The sequence below is a fragment of the Mesoplodon bidens genome (genome assembly GCF_964165515.1).
Source record: "Mesoplodon bidens genome assembly, contig: HAP1_SCAFFOLD_69, whole genome shotgun sequence".
Taxonomy (NCBI): Eukaryota; Metazoa; Chordata; class Mammalia; order Artiodactyla; family Ziphiidae; genus Mesoplodon; species Mesoplodon bidens.
The window spans coordinates 407,651-430,276 of record NW_027671437.1 but is presented as its reverse complement, the minus strand read 5'-3'; positions in this window follow the sequence as shown (position 1 = coordinate 430,276).

Below are 22,626 nucleotides of genomic sequence, written 5' to 3'. Positions count from 1 at the left end.
TCCTTTGAATTTTTTGGTCGACATGTGACCCCAGGATTTGTTTTCAGGGCAGGTGTCATTTACAGGCCTGCAATGATTTTGAATATCAACTGACCATTAGTGCTGGGATTAAAGCTGCTGTTGTGTGAAACGGCCACAAGGTGGCAGCAGTTCTCCCTTACCAATTCTGGTTACTAGGGCAGAAGAGCCTCAATGGAAGTCGTGTTCTAGATTGGAATTTAGAATGGAATGTGCCAGGAGAAAGCCCCTCAAGTTTGTCTCCCTACTTCTTGTTCGTATTTTTAATTTAAATTTTTATTGTTTATTACAGCAAGATTGATTACAATGTTTGGCTTATTGTAGGTGTCAAAGATGTGGTTCTTTTACACATATACAGATGTCTGTTTTTCCTGGGATCCTTTTCCCATGTACGTTGTGACAGAATGTTGAGTAGACTTTAGGTATTCCGTAGTTCTTTGGTGATTATATATGTCACCTGTGTTTGTATAATTCTGTTAACCGCGATATCGTAATGAAACCAATCCTCACACCTTTCCATTGGTGAACCATAAGTTTGTTTAATGAATCTGTGATTGCCCTTCTCCGTGGAAATATCTGCCCTGGTATCCATTTTTAGGTAACACCTATAAGTGATATGATACGATATGTGTCTTTCACTTTCTGACTTACTACAATTCACGTGATTACCTCTAGACTCATCTACAGTGCTGCAAATGGCATTGTGTCCTTATTTTCCTTGGCTTCTATTCTGCCTTAGCGAGCTCCGTTTTCAACAATGTGATTCCCTGAGGGTTGTGGTTTAGCTTACCTGGGCAGCCTTACCCTGCCGGCCGGCCCTCCCCAGGTGTGCCTGGTTGAGGTCAATATAAACAGCGCTCCAGGCAGCAATAGCCCCTGAAACTGTGCCTGACTCCATATTCTCTGCCCTGTCAGCAGTCTCGGGGCTGAGCTGGTGGGAGGGAATGAGGGGCCACAGCTTTGTTGGTGGCCCGGTGTAAGTGGAGCACTGCTGGCCTTTCTGCAGGAGTTGCCAGGCTGCCACCTGTAAAGAAGAGGATGTGTCACCCATAACTTCCGCTGGAATTTCTCTCCGGACACAGGTGAGGAAGGAAAAAAGCAGTGGGGGCCGGGACAGGAGGGGTATCTCAGGCAGGACAATGGAAAGCTTCCGGAAGAGTACCCGGGGCCAGGACCACCCTGGCTGGCCTGCAGGCAAAAAGTTGGCCTTCGTGCTGTCGCTGGTGTTGCTCCACGGCCCTTCCTCTAGGCTTTCAAGGCCTTGTACATATTCAGGTGTTTTACCTGTGAAGGGTGGGAACAGTTCAGCAGCAGCTGGCCTGGGGCTCAGCACACCTTTATTCAGAGATGCCTCGGCACGGTCCCCCAGCTTTGCAATGAGGACGCTCCTTGCATGGGGTGTGGGTTGCTGGCTGTATGGGATATGATTCCCCACCTCTGACCAATTTCAGAATTGTTTACCACTGGAGCAAGTGCCCTGATAGGGTTTTCCTCTGTATAACTGGTGGGTTCAGGTTTTTTTTCGTTTATGGTTCGAGTTAGATTTTATTCCTCTTTTATGTATTTATAGATATAAGCATGGAAATAATTCATTCCTATAAATACATGTGTGTGAAGGGAAGAACTTTTTTCTGTTTTATTTTTAAATTTTATTTTTTTAAATATTGAAACTTAATTTTATTTTTTTATACAGCAGGTTATTATTAGTTATGTATTTTATGCATATACATGTATGCAGGTCAATCCCAATCTCCCAACTCATCCCACCACCACCACACCATGGCTTCCCACACTTGGTGTCCATACGTTTGTTCTCTACCTCTGTGTCTCTATTTCTTCCCTGCAAACCAGTTCATCTGTACCATTTTTTAGGTTCCACATATATGCATTAATATACAATATTTGTTTTCCTCTTTCTGACTTACTTCATTCTGTATGACAGTCTCTAGATCCATCGATGTCTCTACAAATGACCCAGTTTCATTCCTTTTTATGGCTGAGTAATATTCCATTTTATACATGTACCACATCTTTATCCATTCATCTGTGTGTGGGCATTTAGGTTGCTTCCATTACCTGGCCTTTGTAAATAGTGCTGCAATGAACATTGTGGTGAATGTGCCTTTTTGATTTATGGTTTTCTCTAGGTATATGCCCAGAAGTGGGATTGCTGGATCAGATGGTAATTCTATTTCTAGTTTTTTTAAGGAAACTCCATAGTGTTCTCCATAGTGACTGTATCAATTTACATTCCCACCAATAGTGGAAGAGGGCTCCTTTTGTCCATACCCTCCCCAGAATTTGTTGTTTGTAGATTTTCTGATGATGCCGAACCTAACAGGTGTGAGGTGATACCTCATTGTAGTTTTGATTTGCATTTCTCTAATAATTAGTGATGTTGAGCAGCTTTTCATGTGCGTCTTGGCCATCTCTGTGTCTTCTTGAAAGAAACGTCTCTTTAGATCTTCTGCCCATTTTTGTCTTCGGTTGTTTGTTTTTTTAATATTAAGCTGCATGAGCTGTTTATACATATTGGAGATTAAACCTTTGTCCTTTGATTCGTTTGCAACGATTTTGCCCAGTCTGAGGGATGCCTTTTTACATTCCCGTCTTTTTAACCAAAAAAGAAAGAAAGACAAAGAAGCAGAACACTAATGTGCATAAAATATGCCTTTTGAAACGGTCGTTTTGAATTATGGACGTCCTTTGAATTTTTTGTCGATATGTGACCACAGGATTTGTTTTCAGGGCAGGTGTCATTTACAGGCCTGCAATGATTTTGAATATCAACTGACCTTTAGCGCTGGGATTAAAGCTGCTGTTGTGTGAAACGGCCACAAGGTGGCAGCAGTTCTCCCTTACCAAATCTGGTTACTAGGGCAGCAGAGCCTCAATGGAAGTCGTGTTCTAGATTGGAATTTAGAATGGAATGTGCCAGGAGAAAGCCCCTCAAGTTTGTCTCCCTACTTCTTGTTCGTATTTTTAATTTAAATTTTTATTTTTTATTACAGCAAGTTTGATTACAATGTTTGGCTTATTGTAGGTGTCGAAGATGTGGTTCTTTTACACATATACAGATGTCTGTTTTTCCTTGGATCCTTTCCCCATGTACGTTATGACAGAATGTTGAGTAGTCTTTTGGTATTCCGTAGGTCTTTGGTGATTATATATGTCACCTGTGTTTGTATAAGTCTGTTAACCGCGATATCGTAATGAAACCAATCCTCACACCTTTCCATTGGTGAACCATAAGTTTGTTTAATGAATCTGTGATTGCCCTTCTCCGTGGAAATATCTGCCCTGGTATCCATTTTTAGGTAACACCTATAAGTGATATGATACGATATGTGTCCTTCACTTTCTGACTTACTACAAGTCACGTGATTACCTCTAGACTCAATTACGGTGCTGCAAATGGCATTGTGTCCTTATTTTCCTTGGCTTCTATTCTGCCTTAGCGAGGTCCATTTTCAACAATGTGATTCCCTGAGGGTTGTGGATTAGCTGACCTGTGAAGCCTTACCCTGCCGGCCGATGCTCCCCAGGTGTGCCTGGTTGAGGTCAATATAAACAGTGCTCCAGGCAGCAATAGCCCCTGAAGCTGTGCCTGACTCCATATTCTCTGCCCCGTCAGCAGTCTCGGGGCTGAGCTGGTGGGAGGGAATGAGGGGCCACAGCTTTGTTGGTGGCCGGGTGTGAGTGGGGCACTGCTGGCCTTTCTGCAGGAGTTGCCAGGCTGCCACCTGTAAAGAAGAGGATGTGTCACCCATACCTTCCGCTGGAATTTCTCTCCGGACAGAGGTGAGGAAGGAAAAAATCAGTGGGGGCCGGGACAGGAGGGGTATCACAGGCAGGACAATGGAAAGCTTCCGGAAGAGTACCCGTGGCCAGGACTACCCTGGCTGGCCTGCAGGCACCAAGTTGGCCTGCGTGCTGTCTCTAGTGTGGCTCCACGTCCCTTCCTCTAGGCTTTCAAGCCCTTGTACATATTCAGGTGTTTTACCTGCGAAGGGTGGGATCAGTTCAGCAGCAGCTGGCCTGGGGCTCAGCTCACCTTTATTCAGAGATGCCTCGGCACGGTCTCCCAGCTTTGCAATGAGGACGCTCCTTGCGTGGTGGGTGGGTGCTAGCTGGATGGGAGATGATTCCACACCTCTGACCAATTTCAGAATTGTTTACCGCTGGAGCAAGTGCCCTGATAGGGTTTTCCTCTTTATAACTGGTGGGTTCAGGTTTTTTTCCGTTTATGGTTCAAGTTAGATTTTATTCCTCTTTTATGTATTTATAGATATAAGCATGGAAATAATTCATTCCTATAAATACATGTGTGTGAAGGGAAGAACTTTTTTCTGTTTTATTTTTAAATTTTATTTTTTAAAATTTTGAAATTTAATTTTATTTTTTTATACAGCAGGTTATTATTAGTTATGTATTTTATGCAAATACATGTATGCAGGTCAATCCCAATCTCCCAACTCATCCCACCACCACCAAACCATGGCTTCCCACACTTGGTGTCCATACGTTTGTTCTCTACCTCTGTGTCTCTATTTCTTCCCTGCAAACCAGTCCATCTGTACCATTTTTTAGGTTCCACATATATGCATTAATATACAATATTTGTTTTCCTCTTTCAGACTTACTTCATTTTGTATGACAGTCTCTAGATCCATCAATGTCTCTACAAATGACCCAGTTTCATTCCTTTTTATGGCTGAGTAATATTCCATTTTATACATGTACCACATCTTTATCCATTCATCTGTGTGTGGGCATTTAGGTTGCTTCCATTACCTGGCCTTTGTAAATAGTGCTGCAATGAACATTGTGGTGAATGTGCCTTTTTGATTTATGGTTTTCTCTGGGTATATGCCCAGAAGTGGGATTGCTGGATCAGATGGTAATTCTATTTCTAGTTTTTTTAAGGAAACTCCATAGTGTTCTCCATAGTGACTGTATCAATTTACATTCCCACCAATAGTGGAAGAGGGCTCCTTTTGTCCACACCCTCCCCAGAATTTGTTGTTTGTAGATTTTCTGATGATGCCGATCCTAACAGGTGTGAGGTGATACCTCATTGTAGTTTTGATTTGCATTTCTCTAATAATTAGTGCTGTTGAGCAGCTTTTCATGTGCGTCTTGGCCATCTCTGTGTCTTCTTTGAGGAAACGTATCTTTAGATCTTCTGCCCATTTTTGTATTGGGTTGTTTGTTTTTTTAATATTAAGCTTCATGAGCTGTTTATATATATTGGAGATTAAACCTTTGTCCATTGATTCGTTTGCAACGATTTTGCCCAGTCTGAGGGATGCCTTTTTCCATTCCCGTCTTTTTAACCAAAAAAGAAAGAAAGACAAAGAAGCAGAACACTAATGTGCATAAAATATGCCTTTTGAAACGGTCGTTTTGAAATATGGATGTCCTTTGAATTTTTTGGTCGACATGTGACCCCAGGATTTGTTTTCAGGGCAGGTGTCATTTACAGGCCTGCAATGATTTTGAATATCAACTGACCATTAGCGCTGGGATTAAAGCTGCTGTTGTGTGAAACGGCCACAAGGTGGCAGCAGTTCTCCCTTACCAAATCTGGTTACTAGGGCAGCAGAGCCTCAATGGAAGTCGTGTTCTAGATTGGAATTTAGAATGGAATGTGCCAGGAGAAAGCTCCTCAAGTTTGTCTCCCTACTTCTTGTTCGTATTTTTAATTTAAATTTTTATTTTTTATTACAGCAAGTTTGATTACAATGTTTGGCTTATTGTAGGTGTCGAAGATGTGGTTCTTTTACACATATACAGATGTCTGTTCTTCCAGGGATCCTTTTCCCAGGTACGTTATGACAGAATGTTGAGTAGTCTTCTCTTGGTATTCCGTACGTCTTTGGTGATTATATATGTCACCTGTGTTTGTATATGTCTGTTAACCCCGATATCGTAATGAAACCAATCCTCACACCTTTCCATTGGTGAACCATAAGTTTGTTTAATGAATCTGTGATTGCCCTTCTCCGTGGAAATATCTGCCCTGGTATCCATTTTTAGGTAACACCTATAAGTGATATGATATGATATGTGTCTTTCACTTTCTGACTTACTACAAGTCACGTGATTACCTCTAGACTCATCTACGGTGCTGCAAATGGCATTGGGTCCTTATTTTCCTTGGCTTCTATTCTGCCTTAGCGAGGTCCATTTTCAACAATGTGATTCCCTGAGGGTTGTGGATTAGCTGACCTGGGCAGCCTTACCCTGCCGGCCGGCCCTCCCCAGGTGTGCCTGGTTGAGGTCAATATAAACAGCGCTCCAGGCAGCAATAGCCCCTGAAGCTGTGCCTGACTCCATATTCTCTGCCCCGTCAGCAGTCTTGGGGCTGAGCTGGTGGGAGGGAATGAGGGGCCACAGCTTTGTTGGTGGCCCGGTGTGAGTGGGGTTCTGCTGGCCTTTCTGCAGGAGTTGCCAGGCTGCCATCTGTAAAGAAGAGGATGTGTCACCCATAACTTCCGCTGGAATTTCTCTCCGGACAGAGGTGAGGAAGGAAAAAAGCAGTGGGGTCCGGGACAGGAGGGGTATCACAGGCAGGACAATGGAAAGCTTCCGGAAGAGTACCCGGGTCCAGGACCACCCTGGCTGGCCTGCAGGCACCAAGTTGGCCTGCGTGCTGTCGCTAGTGTGGCTCCACGTCCCTTCCTCTAGGCTTTCAAGCCCTTGTACATATTCAGGTGTTTTACCTGCGATGGGTGGGAACAGTTCAGCAGCAGCTGGCCTGGGGCTCAGCTCACCTTTATTCAGAGATGCCTCGGCATGGTCTCCCAGCTTTGCAATGAGGACGCTCCTTGGGTGGGGGGTGGGTGCTAGCTGGATCGGAGATGATTCCACACCTCTGACCAATTTCAGAATTGTTTACCGCTGGAGCAAGTGCCCTGATAGGGTTTTCCTCTGTATAACTGGTGGGTTCAGGTTTTTTTTCGTTTATGGTTCAAGTTAGATTTTATTCCTCTTTTATGTATTTATAGATATAAGCATGGAAATAATTCATTCCTATAAATACATGTGTGTGAAGGGAAGAACTTTTTTCTGTTTTATTTTTAAATTTTATTTTTTAAAATTTGAAATTTAATTTTATTTACTTTTTTATACAGCAGGTTATTATCAGTTATGTATTTTATGCATATACATGTATACAGGTCAATCCCAATCTCCCAACTCATCCCACCACCACCACCCTATGGCTTCCCACACTTGGTGTCCATACGGTTGTTCTCTACCTCTGTGTCTCTATTTCTTCCCTGCAAACCAGTTCATCTGTACCATCTTTTAGGTTCCACATATATGCATTAATATACAATATTTGTTTTCCTCTTTCTGACTTACTTCATTCTATATGACAGTCTCTAGATCCATCGATGTCTCTACAAATGACACAGTTTCATTCCTTTTTATGGCCGAGTAATATTCCATTTTATATATGTACACCATCTTTATCCATTCATCTGTCTGTGGGCATTTAGGTTGCTTCCATTGGCTGGCTATTGTAAATAGTGCTGCAATGAACATTGTGGTGAACGTGCCTTTTTGATTTATGGTTTTCTCTGGGTATATGCCCAGAAGTGGGATTGCTGGATCAGATGGTAATTCTATTTCTAGTTTTTTAAAGGAAACTCCATAGTGTTCTCCATAGTGACTGTATCAATTTTCATTCCCAACAATAGTGGCAGAGGGCTCCTTTTGTCCACACCCTCCCCAGAATTTGTTGTTTGTAGATTTTCTAATGATGCCGATCCTAACAGGTGTGAGGTGATACCTCATTGTAGTTTTGATTTGCATTTCTCTAATAATTAGTGCTGTTGAGCAGCTTTTCATGTGCGTCTTGGCCATCTCTGTGTCTTTAAAGAAACGTCTCTTTAGATCTTCTGCCCATTTTTGTATTGGGTTGTTTGTTTTTTTAATATTAAGCTGCATGAGCTGTTTATATATATTGGAGATTAAACCTTTGTCCATTGATTCGTTTGCAACGATTTTGCCCAGTCTGAGGGATGCCTTTTTACATTCCCGTCTTTTTAACCAAAAAAGAAAGAAAGACAAAGAAGCAGAACACTAATGTGCATAAAATATGCCTTTTGAAACGGTCGTTTTGAAATATGGATGTCCTTTGAATTTTTTGGTCGATATGTGACCCCAGGATTTGTTTTCAGGGCAGGTGTCATTTACAGGCCTGCAATGATTTTGAATATCAACTGACCATTAGCGCTGGGATTAAAGCTGCTGTTGTGTTAAACGGCCACAAGGTGGCAGCAGTTCTCCCTTACCAAATCTGGTTACTAGGGCAGCAGAGCCTCAATGGAAGTCGTGTTCTAGATTGGAATTTAGAATGGCATGTGCCAGGAGAAAGCCCCTCATGTTTGTCTCCCTACTTCTTGTTCGTATTTTTAATTTAAATTTTTATTTTTTATTACAGCAAGTTTGATTACAATGTTTGGATTATTGTAGGTGTCGAAGATGTGGTTCTTTTACACATATACAGATATCTGTTCTTCCTGGGATCCTTTTCCCAGGTACGTTATGACAGAATGTTGAGTAGTCTTCTCTTGGTATTTCGTAGGTCTTTGGTGATTATATATGTCACCTGTGTTTGTATATGTCTGTTAACCCCGATATCGTAATGAAACCAATCCTCACACCTTTCCATTGGTGAACCATAAGTTTGTTTAATGAATCTGTGATTGCCCTTCTCCGTGGAAATATCTGCCCTGGTATCCATTTTTAGGTAACACCTATAAGTGATATGATACGATATGTGTCTTTCACTTTCTGACTTACTACAAGTCACGTGATTACCTCTAGACTCATCTACGGTGCTGCATATGGCATTGTGTCCTTATTTTCCTTGGCTTCTATTCTGCCTTAGCGAGGTCCATTTTCAACAATGTGATTCCCTGTGGGTTGTGGATTAGCTGACCTGGGCAGCCTTACCCTGCCGGCCGACGCTCCCCAGGTGTGCCTGGTTGAGGTCAATATAAACAGCGCTCCAGGCAGCAATAGCACCTGAAGCTGTGCCTGACTCCATATTCTCTGCCCCGTCAGCAGTCTCGGGGCTGAGCTGGTGGGAGGGAATGAGGGGCCACAGCTTTGTTGGTGGCCCGGTGTGAGTGGGGCACTGCTGGCCTTTCTGCAGGAGTTGCCAGGCTGCCACCTGTAAAGAAGAGGATGTGTCACCCATACCTTCCGCTGGAATTTCTCTCCGGACAGAGGTGAGGAAGGAAAAAATCAGTGGGGGCCGGGACAGGAGGGGTATCACAGGCAGGACAATGGAAAGCTTCCGGAAGAGTACCCGGGGCCAGGACCACCCTGGCTGGCCTGCAGGCACCAAGTTGGACTGTGTGCTGTCTCTAGTGTGGCTCCACCTCCCTTCCTCTAGGCTTTCAAGCCCTTGTACATATTCAAGTGTTTTACCTGCGAAAGGTGGGATCAGTTCAGCAGCAGCTGGCCTGGGGCTCACCTCACCTTTATTCAGAGATGCCTCGGCACGGTCTCCCAGCTTTGCAATGAGGACGCTCCTTGCGTGGTGGGTGGGTGCTAGCTGGATGGGAGATGATTCCACACCTCTGACCAATTTCAGAATTGTTTACCGCTGGAGCAAGTGCCCTGATAGTGTTTTCCTCTTTATAACTGGTGGGTTCAGGTTTTTTTTCGTTTATGGTTCAAGTTAGATTTTATTCCTCTTTTATGTATTTATAGATATAAGCATGGAAATAATTCATTCCTATAAATACATGTGTGTGAAGGGAAGAACTTTTTTCTGTTTTATTTTTAAATTTTATTTTTTAAAATTTTGAAACTTAATTTTATTTTTTTATACAGCAGGTTATTATTAGTTATGTATTTTATGCATATACATGGATGCAGGTCAATCCCAATCACCCAACTCATCCCACAACCACCACACCATGGCTTCCCACACTTGGTGTCCATACGTTTGTTCTCTACCTCTGTGTCTCTATTTCTTCCCTGCAAACCAGTTCATCTGTACCATCTTTTAGGTTCCACATATATGCATTAATATACAATATTTGTTTTCCTCTTTCTGACTTACTTCATTCTGTATGACAGTCTCTAGATCCATCGATGTCTCTACAAATGACCCAGTTTCATTCCTTTTTATGGCTGAGTAATATTCCATTTTATACATGTACCACATCTTTATCCATTCATCTGTGTGTGGGCATTTAGGTTGCTTCCATTACCTGGCCTTTGTAAATAGTGCTGCAATGAACATTGTGGTGAATGTGCCTTTTTGATTTATGGTTTTCTCTGGCTATATGCCCAGAAGTGGGATTGCTGGATCAGATGGTAATTCTATTTCTAGTTTTTTTAAGGAAACTCCATAGTGTTCTCCATAGTGACTGTATCAATTTACATTCCCACCAATAGTGGAAGAGGGCTCCTTTTGTCCACACCCTCCCCAGAATTTGTTGTTTGTAGATTTTCTGATGATGCCGATCCTAACAGGTGTGAGGTGATACCTCATTGTAGTTTTGATTTGCATTTCTCTAATAATTAGTGATGTTGAGCAGCTTTTCATGTGCGTCTTGGCCATCTCTGTGTCTTCTTTAAGGAAACGTCTCTTTAGATCTTCTGCCCATTTTTGTATTGGGTTGTTTGTTTTTTTAATATTAAGCTGCATGAGCTGTTTATATATATTGGAGATTAAACCTTTGTCCATTGATTCGTTTGCAACGATTTTGCCCAGTCTGAGGGATGCCTTTTTCCATTCCCGTGTTTTTAACCAAATAAGAAAGAAAGACAAAGAAGCAGAACACTAATGTGCATAAAATATGCCTTTTGAAACGGTCGTTTTGAAATATGGACGTCCTTTGAATTTTTTGGTCGCTATGTGACCCCAGGATTTGTTTTCAGGTCAGGTGTCATTTACAGGCCTGCAATGATTTTGAATATCAACTGACCATTAGCGCTGGGATTAAAGCTGCTGGTGTGTGAAACGGCCACAAGGTGGCAGCAGTTCTCCCTTACCAAATCTGGTTACTAGGGCAACAGAGCCTCAATGGAAGTCGTGTTCTAGATTGGAATTTAGAATGGAATGTGCCAGGAGAGAGCCCCTCATGTTTGTCTCCCTACTTCTTGTTCGTGTTTTTAATTTAATTTTTATTTTTTATTACAGCAAGTTTGATTACAATGTTTGGCTTGTTGGAGGTGTGCAAGATGTGGTTCTTTTACACATATACAGATGTCTGTTTTTCCTGGGATCCTTTTCCCAGGTACGTTATGACAGAATGTTGAGTAGTCTTTAGGTATTCCATAGGTCTTTGGTGATTATATATGTCACCTGTGTTTGTATATGTCTGTTAACCGCGATATTGTAACGAAACCAATCCTCACACCTTTCCATTGGTGAACCATAAGTTTGTTTAATGAATCTGTGATTGCCCTTCTCCGTGGAAATATCTGCCCTGGTATCCATTTTTAGGTAACACGTATAAGTGATATGATATGATATGTGTCTTTCACTTTTTGACTTACTACAAGTCACGTGATTACCTCTAGACTCATCTACGGTGCTTCAAATGGCATTGTGTCCTTATTCTCCTTGGCTTCTATTCTGCCTTAGCGAGGTCCATTTTCAACAATGTGATTCCCTGTGGGTTGTGGATTAGCTGACCTGGGCAGCCTTACCCTGCCGGCCGACCCTCCCCAGGTATGCCTGGTTGACGTCAATATAAACAGCGCTCCAGGCAGCAATAGCCCCTGAAGCTGTGCCTGACTCCATATTCTCTGCCCCGTCAGCAGTCTCGGGGCTTAGCTGGTGGGAGGGAATGAGGGGCCACAGCTTTGTTGGTGGCCCGGTGTGAGTGGGGCACAGCTGGCCTTTCTGCAGGAGTTGCCAGGCTGCCACCTGTAAAGAAGAGGATGTGTCACCCATACCTTCCGCTGGAATTTCTCTCCGGACAGAGGTGAGGAAGGAAAAAATCAGTGGGGGCCAGGACAGGAGGGGTATCACAGGCAGGACAATGGAAAGCTTCCGGAAGAGTACCCGGGGCCAGGACCACCCTGGCTGGCCTGCAGGCAACAAGTTGGCCTGCGTGCTGTCACTAGTGTGGCTCCACGTCCCTTCCTCTAGGCTTTCAAACCCTTGTACATATTTAGGTGTTTTACCTGCGAAGGGTGGGATCAGTTCAGCAGCAGCTGGCCTGGGGCTCAGCTCACCTTTATTCAGAGATGCCTCGGCACGGTCTCCCAGCTTTGCAATGAGGACGCTCCTTGCGTGGTGGGTGGGTGCTAGCTGGATGGGAGATGATTCCACACCTCTGACCAATTTCAGCATTGTTTACCGCTGGAGCAAGTGCCCTGATAGGGTTTTCCTCTGTATAACTGGTGGGTTCAGGTTTTTTTTCGTTTATGGTTCAAGTTAGATTTTATTCCTCTTTTATGTATTTATAGATATAAGCATGTAAATAATTCATTCCTATAAATACATGTGTGTGAAGGGAAGAACTTTTTTCTGTTTTATTTTTAAATTTTATTTTTTAAAATTTGAAATTTAATTTTATTTACTTTTTTATACAGCAGGTTATTATCAGTTATGTATTTTATGCATATACATGTATACAGGTCAATCCCAATCTCCCAACTCATCCCACCACCACCACCCTATGGCTTCCCACACTTGGTGTCCATACGTTTGTTCTCTACCTCTGTGTCTCTATTTCTTCCCTGCAAACCAGTTCATCTGTACCATCTTTTAGGTTCCACATATATGCATTAATATACAATATTTGTTTTCCTCTTTCTGACTTACTTCATTCTATATGACAGTCTCTAGATCCATCGATGTCTCTACAAATGACCCAGTTTCATTCCTTTTTATGGCCGAGTAATATTCCATTTTATACATGTACCACATCTTTATCCATTCGTCTGTCTGTGGGCATTTAGGTTGCTTCCATTACCTGGCTATTGTAAATAGAGCTGCAATGAACATTGTGGTGAATGTGTCTCTGTGATTTATGGTTTTCTCTGGGTATATGCCCAAAAGTGGGATTGCTGGATCCTATTGTAATTCTGTTTTTAGTTTTTTAAAGGAACCTCCATAATGTTCTCCATAGTGACTGTATCAATTTACATTCCCACCAATAGTGGAAGAGGGCTCCTTTTGTCCACACCCTCCCCAGAATTTGTTGTTTGTAGATTTTCTGATGATGCCGATCCTAACAGGTGTGAGGTGATACCTCATTGTAGTTTTGATTTGCATTTCTCTAATAATTAGTGCTGTTGAGCAGCTTTTCATGTGCGTCTTGGCCATCTCTGCGTCTTCTTTAAGGAAACGTCTCTTTAGATCTTCTGCCCCTTTTTGTATTGGGTTGTTTGTTTTTTTTAATATTAAGCTGCATGAGCTGTTTATATATATTGGAGATTAAACCTTTGTCCATTGATTCGTTTGCAACGATTTTGCCCAGTCTGAGGGATGCCTTTTTCCATTCCCGTCTTTTTAACCAAAAAAGAAAGAAAGACAAAGAAGCAGAACACTAATGTGCATAAAATATGCCTTTTGAAATTGTCGTTTTGAAATATGGACGTCCTTTGAATTTTTTGGTCGCTATGTGACCCCAGGATTTGTTTTCAGGGCAGGTGTCATTTACAGGCCTGCAATGATTTTGAATATCAACTGACCATTAGCGCTGGGATTAAAGCTGCTGTTGTGTGAAACGGCCACAAGGTGGCAGCAGTTCTCCCTTACCAATTCTGGTTACTAGGGCAACAGAGCCTCAATGGAAGTCGTGTTCTAGATTGGAATTTAGAATGGAATGTGCCAGGAGAGAGCCCCTCATGTTTGTCTCCCTACTTCTTGTTCGTGTTTTTAATTTAATTTTTATTTTTTATTACAGCAAGTTTGATTACAATGTTTGGCTTGTAGGAGGTGTGGAAGATGTGGTTCTTTTACACATATACAGATGTCTGTTTTTCCTGGGATCCTTTTCCCAGGTACGTTATGACAGAATGTTGAGTAGTCTTTAGGTATTCCGTAGGTCTTTGGTGATTATATATGTCACCTGTGTTTGTATAAGTCTGTTAACCACGATATCGTAATGAAACCAATCCTCACACCTTTCCATTGGTGAACCATAAGTTTGTTTAATGAATCTGTGATTGCCCTTGTCCGGGGAAATATCTGCCCTGGTATCCATTTTTAGGTAACACCTATAAGTGATATGATACGATATGTGTCTTTCACTTTCTGACTTACTACAAGTCACGTGATTACCTCTAGACTCATGTACGGTGCTGCAAATGGCATTGTGTCCTTATTTTCCTTGGCTTCTATTCTGCCTTAGCGAGGTCCAATTTCAACAATGTGATTCCCTGTGGGTTGTGGATTAGCTGACCTGGGCAGGCTTACCCTGCCGGCCGACCCTCCCCAGGTGTGCCTGGTTGAGGTCAATATAAACAGCGCTCCAGGCAGCAATAGCCCCTGAAGCTGTGCCTGACTCCATATTCTCTGCCCCGTCAGCAGTCTCGGGGCTGAGCTGGTTGGAGGGAATGAGGGGCCACAGCTTTGTTGGTGGCCCGTTGTGAGTGGGGCACTGCTGGCCTTTCTGCAGGAGTTGCCAGGCTGCCACCTGTAAAGAAGCGGATGTGTCACCCATACCTTCCGCTGGAATTTCTCTCCGGACAGAGGTGAGGAAGGAAAAAATCAGTGGGGGCCGGGACAGGAGGGGTATCACAGGCAGGACAATGGAAAGCTTCCGGAAGAGTTCCCGGAGCCAGGACCACCCTGGCTGGCCTGCAGGCACCAAGTTGGACTGCGTGCTGTCTCTAGTGTGGCTCCACGTCCCTTCCTCTAGGCTTTCAAGCCCTTGTACATATTCAGGTGTTTTACCTGGGAAGGGTGGGATCAGTTCAGCAGCAGCTGGCCTGAGGCTCAGCTCACCTTTATTCAGAGATGCCTCGGCACGGTCTCCCACCTTTGCAATGAGGACGCTCCTTGCGTGCTGGGTGGGTGCTAGCTGGATGGGAGATGATTCCACACCTCTGACCAATTTCAGAATTGTTTACCGCTGGAGCAAGTGCCCTGATAGGGTTTTCCTCTGTATAACTGGTGGGTTCATGTTTTTTTTCGTTTATGGTTCAAGTTAGATTTTATTCCTCTTTTATGTATTTATAGATATAAGCATGGAAATAATTCATTCCTATAAATACATGTGTGTGAAGGGAAGAACTTTTTTCTGTTTTATTTTTAAATTTTATTTTTAAAAATTTTGAAATTTAATTTAATTTATTTTTTTATACAGCAGGTTATGATTAGTTATGTATTTTATGCATATACATGTATGCAGGTCAATCCCAATCTCCCATCTCATCCCACCACCACCAAACCATGGCTTCCCACACTTGGTGTCCATACGTTTGTTCTCTACCTCTGTGTCTCTATTTCTTCCCTGCAAACCAGTCCATCTGTCCCATTTTTTAGGTTCCACATATATGCATTAATATAAAATATTTGTTTTCCTCTTTCTGACTTACTTCATTCTGTATGACAGTCTCTAGATCCATCGATGTCTCTACAAATGACCCAGTTTCATTCCTTTTTATGGCTGAGTAATATTCCAATTTATACATGTACCACATCTTTATCCATTCATCTCTGTGTGGGCATTTAGGTTGCTTCCATTACCTGGCCTTTGTAAATAGTGCTGCAATGAACATTTTGGTGAATGTGCCTTTTTGATTTATGGTTTTCTCTGGGTATATGCCCAGAAGTGGGATTGCTGGATCAGATGGTAATTCTATTTCTAGTTTTTTAAAGGAAACTCCATACTGTTCTCCATAGTGACGGTATCAATTTTCATTCCCACCAATAGTGGAAGAGGGCTCCTTTTGTCCACACCCTCCCCAGAATTTGTTGTTTGTAGATTTTCTGATGATGCCGATCCTAACAGGTGTGAGGTGATACCTCATTGTAGTTTTGGTTTGCATTTCTCTAATAATTAGTGCTGTTGAGCAGGTTTTCATGTGCGTCTTGGCCATCTCTGTGTCTTCTTTGAAGAAACGTCTCTTTAGAGCTTCTGCCCATTTTTGTATTGGGTTGTTTGTTTTTTTAATATTAAGCTGCATGAGCTGTTTATATATATTGGAATTTAAACCTTTGTCCATTGATTCGTTTGCAACGATTTTGCCCAGTCTGAGGGATGCCTTTTTCCATACCCGTCTTTTTAACCAAAAAAGAAAGAAAGACAAAGAAGCAGAACACTAATGTGCATAAAATATGCCTTTTGAAACGGTCGTTTTGAAATATGGACGTCCTTTGAATTTTTTGGTCGATATGTGACCCCAGGATTTGTTTTCAGGGCAGGTGTCATTTACAGGCCTGCAATGATTTTGAATATCAACTGACCATTAGCGCTGGGATTAAAGCTGCTGTTGTGTTAAACGGCCACAAGGTGGCAGCAGTTCTCCCTTACCAAATCTGGTTACTAGGGCAGCAGAGCCTCAATGGAAGTCGTGTTCTAGATTGGAATTTAGAATGGAATGTGCCAGGAGAAAGCCCCTCAAGTTTGTCTCCCTACTTCTTGTTCGTATTTTTAATTTAAATTTTTATTTTTTATTACAGCAAGTTTGATTACAATGTTTGGCTTATTGTAGGTGTCGAAGATGTGGTTCTTTTACACATATACAGATGTCTGTTCTTCCTGGGATCCTTTTCCCAGGTACGTTATGACAGAATGTTGAGTAGTCTTCTCTTGGTATTCCGTAGGTCTTTGGTGATTATATATGTCACCTGTGTTTGTATATGTCTGTTAACCCCGATATCGTAATGAAACCAATCCTCACACCTTTCCTTTGGTGTACCATAAGTTTGTTTAATGAATCTGTGATTGCCCTTCTCCGTGGAAATATCTGCCCTGGTATCCATTTTTAGGTAACACCTATAAGTGATATGATATGATACGTGTCTTTCACTTTCTGACTTACTACAAGTCACGTGATTACCTCTAGACTCATCTACGGTGCTGCAAATGGCATTGTGTCCTTATTTTCCTTGGCTTCTATTCTGCCTTAGCGAGGCCCATTTTCAACAATGTGATTCCCTGAGGGCTGTGGATTAGGTGACATGGGCAGCCTTACCCTGCCGTCCTGCCCTCCCCAGGTGTGCCTGGTTGAGGTCAATATAAACAGCACTCCAGGCAGCAATAGCCCCTGAAGCTGTGCCTGACTCCATATTCTCTGCCCCGTCAGCAGTCTTGGGGCTGAGCTGGTGGGAGGGAATGAGGGGCCACAGCTTTGTTGGTGGCCCGGTGTGAGTGGGGAACTGCTGGCCTTTCTGAAGGAGTTGCCAGGCTGCCACCTGTAAAGAAGAGGATGTGTCACCCATAACTTCCACTGGAATTTCTCTCCGGACAGAGGTGAGGAAGGAAAAAAGCAGTGGGGGCCGGGACAGGAGGGGTATCACAGGCAGGACAGTGGAAAGCTTCCGGAAGAGTACCCGGGGCCAGGACCACCCTGGCTGGCCTGCAGGCACCAAGTTGGCCTGGGTGCTGTCGCTAGTGTGGCTCCATGTCCCTTCCTCTAGGCTTTCAAGCCCTTGTACATATTCAGGTGTTTTACCTGGGAAGGGTGGGAACAGTTCAGCAGCACCTGGCCTGGGGCTCAGCTCACCTTTATTCAGAGATGCCTCGGCACGGTCTCCCAGCTTTGCAATGAGGACGCTCCTTGCGTGGGGTGTGGGTTGCTGGCTGTATGGGATATGATTCCCCACCTCTGACCAATTTCAGAGTTGTTTACCAGTAGAGCAAGTGCCCTGATAGGGTTTTCCTCTGTATAACTGGTGGGTTCAGGTTTTTTTTTTCTTTTATGGTTCAAGTTAGATTTTATTCCTCTTTTATGTATTTATAGACATAAGCATGGAAATAATTCATTCCTACAAATACATCTGTGTGAAGGGAAGATCTTTTTTCTCTATTATTTTTAAATTTTATTTTTTAAAATTTTGAAATTTAATTTTATTTATTTTTTATACAGCAGGTTATTATTAGTTATGTATTTTATGCATATACATGTATGCAGGTCAATCCCAATCTCCCAACTCATCCCACCACCACCACACCATGGCTTCCCACACTTGGTGTCCATACATTTGTTCTCTACCTCTGTGTCTCTATTTCTTCCCTGCAAACCAGTTCATCTGTACCATTTTTTAGGTTCCACATATATGCATTAATATACAATATTTGTTTTCCTCTTTCTGACTTACTTCATTCTGTATGACGGTCTCTAGATCCATCGATGTCTTACAAATGACCCAGTTTCATTCCTTTTTATGGCTGAGTAATATTCCATTTTATACATGTACCACATCTTTATCCATTCATCTCTGTGTGGGCATTTAAGTTGCTTCCATTACCGGGCCTTTGTAAATAGCGCTGCAATGAACATTGTGGTGAATGTGCCTTTTTGATTTATGGTTTCTCTGGGTATATGCCCAGAAGTGGGATTGCTGGATCAGATGGTAATTCTATTTCTAGTTTTTTAAAGGAAACTCCATACTGTTCTCCATAGTGACGGTATCAATTTACATTCCCACCAATAGTGGAAGAGGGCTCCTTTTGTCCACACCCTCCCCAGAATTTGTTGTTTGTAGATTTTCTGATGATGCCGATCCTAACAGGTGTGAGGTGATACCTCATTGAAGTTTTGATTTGCATTTCTCTAATAATTAGTGCTCTTGAGCAGCTTTTCATGTGCGTCTTGGCCATCTCTGTGTCTTCTTTGAAGAAACGTCTCTTTAGAACTTCTGCCCATTTTTGTATTGCGTTGTTTGTTTTTTAATATTAAGCTGCATGAGCTGTTTATATATATTGGAGATTAAACCTTTGTCCATTAATTCGTTTGCAACGATTTTGCCCAGTCTGAGGGATGCCTTTTTCCATTCCCGTCTTTTTAACCAAAAAAGAAAGAAAGACAAAGAAGCAGAACACTAATATGCATAAAATATGCCTTTTGAAACGGTCGTTTTGAAATATGGACGTCCTTTGAATTTTTTGGTCCATATGTGACCCCAGGATTTGTTTTCAGGGCAGGTGTCATTTACAGGCCTGCAATGATTTTCAATATCAACTGACCATTAGCGCCTGGATTAAAGCTGCTGTTGTGTGAAACGGCCACAAGGTGGCAGCAGTTCTCCCTTACCAAATCTCGTTACTAGGGCAGCAGAGCCTCAATGGAAGTCGTGTTCTAGATTGGAATTTAGAATGGAATGTGCCAAGAGAAAGCCCCTCAAGTTTGTCTCCCTACTTCTTGTTCATATTTTTAATTTAAATTTTTATTTTTTATTACAGCAAGTTTGATTACAATGTTTGGCTTATTGTAGGTGTCGAAGATGTGGTTCTTTTACACATATACAGATGTCTGTTCTTCCTGGGATCCTTTTCCCAGGTACGTTATGACAGAATGTTGAGTAGTCTTCTCTTGGTATTCCGTAGGTCTTTGGTGATTATATATGTCACCTGTGTTTGTATATGTCTGTTAACCCCGATATCGTAATGAAACCAATCCTCACACCTTTCCTTTGGTGTACCATAAGTTTGTTTAATGAATCTGTGATTGCCCTTCTCCGTGGAAATATCTGCCCTGGTATCCATTTTTAGGTAACACCTATAAGTGATATGATATGATACGTGTCTTTCACTTCCTGACTTACTACAAGTCACGTGATTACCTCTAGACTCATCTACGGTGCTGCAAATGGCATTGTGTCCTTATTTTCCTTGGCTTCTATTCTGCCTTAGCGAGGTCCATTTTCAACAATGTGATTCCCTGAGGGCTGTAGATTAGCTGACCTGGGCTGCCTTACCCTGCCGTCCTGCCATCCCCAGGTGTGCCTGGTTGAGGTCAATATAAACAGCACTCCAGGCAGCAATAGCCCCTGAAGCTGTGCCTGACTCCATATTCTCTGCCCCGTCAGCAGTCTTCGGGCTGAGCTGGTGGGAGGGAATGAGGGGCCACATCTTTGTTGGTGGCCCGGTGTGAGGTGGGCACTGCTGGCCTTTCTGCAGGAGTTGCCAGGCTGCCACCTGTAAAGTAGAGGATGTGTCACACATACCTTCCGCTGGAATTTCTCTCCGGACAGAGGTGAGGAAGGAAAAAAGCAGTGGGGGCCGGGACAGGAGGGGTATCACAGGCAGGACAATGGAAAGCTTCCGGAAGAGTACTCGGGGCCAGGACCACCCTGGCTGGCCTGCAGGCACCAAGTTGGCCTGGGTGCTGTCGCTAGTGTGGCTCCACGTCCCTTCCTCTAGGCTTTCAAGCCCTTGTACATATTCAGGTGTTTTACCTGGGAATGGTGGGAACAGTTCAGCAGCAGCTGGCCTGGGGCTCAGCTCACCTTTATTCAGAGATGCCTCGGCACGGTCTCCCAGCTTTGCAATGAGGACGCTCCTTGCGTGGGGTGTGGGTTGCTGGCTGTATGGGATATGATTCCCCACCTCTGACCAATTTCAGAATTGTTTACCACTGGAGCAAGTGCCCTGATAGGGTTTTCCTCTGTATAACTGGTGGGTTCAGGTTTTTTTTTTCTTTTATTGTTCAAGTTAGATTTTATTCCTCTTTTATGTATTTATAGACATAAGCATGGAAATAATTCATTCCTACAAATACATCTGTGTGAAGGGAAGATCTTTTTTCTCTATTATTTTTAAATTTTATTTTTTAAAATTTTGAAATTTAATTTTATTTATTTTTTTATACAGCAGGTTATTATTAGTTATGTATTTTATGCATATACATGTATGCAGGTCAATCCCAATCTCCCAACTCATCCCACCACGACCACACCATGGCTTCCCACACTTGGTGTCCATACGTTTGTTCTCTACCTCTGTGTCTCTATTTCTTCCCTGCAAACCAGTTCATCTGTACCATTTTTTAGATTCCACATATATGCATTAATATACAATATTTGTTTTCCTCTTTCTGACTTACTTCATTCTGTATGACAGTCTCTAGATCCATCGATGTCTCTACAAATGACCCAGTTTCATTCCTTTTTATGGCTGAGTAATATTCCATTTTATACATGTACCACATCTTTATCCATTCATCTGTGTGTGGGCATTTAGGTTGCTTCCATTACCTGGCCTTTGTAAATAGTGCTGCAATGAACATTGTGGTGAATGTGCCTTTCTGATTTATGGTTTTCTCTGGGTATATGCCCAGAAGTGGGATTGCTGGATCAGATGGTAATTCAATTTCTAGTTTTTTTAAGGAAACTCCATAGTGTTCACCATAGTGACTGTATCAATTTACATTCCCACCAATAGTGGAAGAGGGCTCCTTTTGTCCACACCCTCCCCAGAATTTGTTGTTTGTAGATTTTCTGATGATGCCGATCCTAACAGGTGTGAGGTGATACCTCATTGTAGTTTTGATTTGCATTTCTCTAATAATTAGTGCTGTTGAGCAGCTTTTCATGTGCGTCTTGGCCATCTCTGCGTCTTCTTTAAGGAAACGTCTCTTTAGGTCTTCTGCCCATTTTTGTATTGGGTTGTTTGTTTTTTTTAATATTAAGCTGCATGAGCTGTTTATATATATTGGAGATTAAACCTTTGTCCATTGATTCGTTTGCAACGATTTTGCCCAGTCTGAGGGATGCCTTTTTCCATTCCCGTCTTTTTAACCAAAAAAGAAAGAAAGACAAAGAAGCAGAACACTAATGTGCATAAAATATGCCTTTTTAAACGGTCGTTTTGAAATATGGACGTCCTTTGAATTTTTTCGTCGACATGTGACCCCAGGAATTGTTTTCAGGGCAGGTGTCATTTACAGGCCTGCAATGATTTTGAATATCAACTGACCATTAGCGCTGGGATTAAAGCTGCTGTTGTGTGAAACAGCCACAAGGTGGCAGCAGTTCTCCCTTACCAAATCTGGTTACTAGGGCAACAGAGCCTCAATGGAAGTCCTGTTCTAGATTGGAATTTAGAATGGAATGTGCCAGGAGAAAGCCCCTCAAGTTTGTCTCCCTACTTCTTGTTCGTATTTTTAATTTAAATTTTTATTTTTTATTACAGCAAGTTTGATTACAATGTTTGGCTTATTGTAGGTGTCAAAGATGTGGTTCTTTTACACATATACAGATGTCTGTTCTTCCTGGGATCCTTTTCCCAGGTACGTTTTGACAGAATGTTGAGTAGTCTTCTCTTGGTATTCCGTAGGTCTTTGGTGATTATATATGTCACCTGTGTTTGTATAAGTCTGTTAACCACGATATCGTAATGAAACCAATCCTCACACCTTTCCATTGGTGAACCATAAGTTTGTTTAATGAATCTGTGATTGCCCTTGTCCGGGGAAATATCTGCCCTGGTATCCATTTTTAGGTAACACCTATAAGTGATATGATACGATATGTGTCTTTCACTTTCTGACTTACTACAAGTCACGTGATTACCTCTAGACTCATCTACGGTGCTGCAAATGGCATTGTGTCCTTATTCTCCTTGGCTTCTATTCTGCCTTAGCGAGGTCCATTTTCAACAATGTGATTCCCTGTGGGTTGTGGATTAGCTGACCTGGGCAGCCTTACCCTGCCGGCCGACCCTCCCC